The sequence below is a fragment of the Manacus candei genome, unplaced genomic scaffold (assembly GCF_025592945.1).
Source record: "Manacus candei isolate 608988 ecotype Guabito, Panama unplaced genomic scaffold, ASM2559294v1 h1tg000148l, whole genome shotgun sequence".
NCBI classification, from domain to species: domain Eukaryota; kingdom Metazoa; phylum Chordata; class Aves; order Passeriformes; family Pipridae; genus Manacus; species Manacus candei.
In genome coordinates this window covers 568,503-571,036 of record NW_026138196.1, presented here as the reverse complement: position 1 = coordinate 571,036, position 2,534 = coordinate 568,503, and the positions used below count along the sequence as shown (strand labels likewise).

At 51.1% G+C, this 2,534-nt stretch overlaps 2 non-coding genes across 2 annotated transcripts; both read right to left on the bottom strand.

Annotated features, from left to right (window-relative positions):
• Nucleotides 1-302: 302 nt before the first annotated feature.
• TRNAF-GAA (transfer RNA phenylalanine (anticodon GAA)) lies at nucleotides 303-375 on the bottom strand. The gene has a single exon. It is a non-coding gene; the product is annotated as a tRNA-Phe (tRNA).
• Nucleotides 376-998: 623 nt separating this feature from the next.
• TRNAF-GAA (transfer RNA phenylalanine (anticodon GAA)) lies at nucleotides 999-1,071 on the bottom strand. The gene has a single exon. It is a non-coding gene; the product is annotated as a tRNA-Phe (tRNA).
• Nucleotides 1,072-2,534: the final 1,463 nt, after the last annotated feature.

The following is a 2,534-nucleotide window of genomic DNA, read 5'->3' as shown; positions in this document are numbered from 1 at the left end:
GTTTAGAACTCTTTGGGGTATTTGCACGTTGAATACCTTAATTTTAAAAAAGTGAGAGCGGGAAGGTTCAGGAAAGGGCACTAAGATTCATCAAAGATCATGGAATTGGAGAATATCCCAAGCTGGAAGGGACCCACAAGGATATCATTGACTCATTTAGGTTGGAAAGGACCTCCAAGGTCATCGAGTCCAAGCTTTGACCCATCACCACCTCATCAACCAGCCCAGAGCACTGAGTGCCACGTCCAGTCATTCCTTGGACACCTCCAGGGATGAATCATCAAGTCCAACTCCCAAAACGCTGCTGAAGCCCGGGATTGAACCAGGGACCTTTAGATCTTCAGTCTAACGCTCTCCCAGCTGAGCTACTTCAGCCCTGAAATGTGGATCCCTTTCCCTGCAAGGAACAGGCAGACCCACGAGGACAGCCTGGAAAAGGCACTTTTTAGGGAGAGAGCTTGTTTCAAGGTCAGTTGTGATTCAGACTAAAAGGAACTCTTTTGATAAGGTGTTATTTCTTATGCCAAATAACAGGTTTGATTTCCTGCACAGCCAAATACCTGTGAGTTGATCTTCCTACCTCTTCTCAGGGCAGTCCAGGACACAGGACTGGGAAAAAACAGTTGAAGGAATTAAAGAAAAACCCCTTTCTATCACTATTTTTGCTGATGCCTTTGAATTAAAAACAATGTCCCTGTTTCACAGACTCAGACTGGTTGAGGTCAGAAGAGATCTCATGGACATCAAACCCCTTCTCAGGCAGGAACACCTCCAGCCAGTTGTCTAGAACCACATCCAGGTGGCTTTGAAATATGGCAAAGAATGGGAACTTCACCTCTCAGGGCAACCTTTCCCAGCTCTCTCATCCTCTTCTCACAGGAGAGATGCTCCAGCCCCTTCATCCCCCTCCTGGCCCTTTGCTGGCCTCTCTCCTGCCTGTCCATGTCTCTGTTGTACTGGAATCCCAGCCCTGGGCACCCAAAAGGGCAGGAAAACCCTGCTGAAGCCCGGGATTGAACCAGGGACCTTTAGATCTTCAGTCTAACGCTCTCCCAGCTGAGCTACTTCAGCCCTGCTGGGGCTGCCATTGGCACAAACCCTGTTGGAAGAGGAAGAGCTTTCAGCCCTTTGCGGCTCCAACTGGCCCAGGGGACACTTGGCTCTTGTTCTGTCCCCAGGGAACACTGAGAAAAGCCTTCTCAAACAACACCAGGCACTCAGGGAAATCAAATGTGTCCATTTAGATCAGGCTGATGGTCCTTCTAGTGCGGTTCCCTGTCTCTGGAAAAGGCCCAGGGAGATGTTCCACGGGAGATGACGGGAGTGTGGCTGAAGTTCATCCCCTTTGTGCCATATTCAAGGAGTTGGAAGGGACATGTCCTGTTCTGTCTGTTCACATCTGTCTCTGGATACTTATACCATGGAATGGTTTGTGTTGGACGGGACCTGAAAGATCATCTCATTCCAAACCCCTGCCATGGGCAGGGACACCTCCCACTAGCCCAAGGGTTGCTCCATGCCCTGTCCAAGCTGGTCTTGGACACTTCCAGGAATGGGGCAGCCACAACGTCTCTGGGCAACCTGTGCCAGGGCCTCCCCACCCTCACAGGGAAGAATTTCTTCCTAATATCCCATCCAATATATCCATCCCTTCCAATATTCCCATCCCTCTGGCAGTGGGAAACCATTCCCCCTTGTCCTGTCACTCCATCCCTGTCCCAGGTCCCTCTCCAGCTCTCCCGGAGCCCCTTTAGGCCCTGGAAGGGGCTCTCAGGTCTCCCTGCAGCCTTCTCTTCTCCAGGTGAACCCCCCCAGCTCTCCCATCCTGGCTCCAGAGCAGAGGGGCTCCAGCCCTTGGAGCATCTCCGTGGCCTCCTCTGGACTCCCTCCAGCAGCTCCACCTCCTTCTGATATTGGTGGTTCAGAGTTTTCTCAGAGTCTGGACTAACCTGTCACTCCACAGAGCTCCCATCATCCATGTCCAGTGGGCTCTGAGTGGGTGACAAGGACCCATCTGCAGGTTCTCCCTGGGAAAGGGACACCTGCCAGGTCGGCCTGTGTGGGATCCTGGCTCCCTTGGGACACAGCTCCGCCCTTCCAGCTGTCCCATTTCTGCCTCACCAGCTTTCTCCTTGTCAAGGAAAGCAGAAACCAAAGCTGTTCTGCTTCTCACCAGCTTTCCTCAGACAGGAGGAAATGCTCCCAACATGGAAACTGTGGTATTTGCCAGCCCACTCTGCCTAGCTGGAAATATTCAGCTGGGTGCAAAATTCCCACTGAATTTGTACCACTTTGCACATGCTTGCAGTGTTGGTGGAAAGGATAAAGAACAAGCCTTGAAGGAAGTGCTACCTTGCAGTTAAATTAGGAATTGGAGGAGCTGACTTGCTGGGAACTTGGATTATTCAGCTGGTGAAACAGAATTTCAGAACTGAAACTCTGCGAGCAAAGTCATGAGAAGTCAGACTTGTGTTGCCTGTTGAACGTGTCACATGGAAAGAGTTGGAAGCTGAGACTTTTCCTTATGGAAAAGG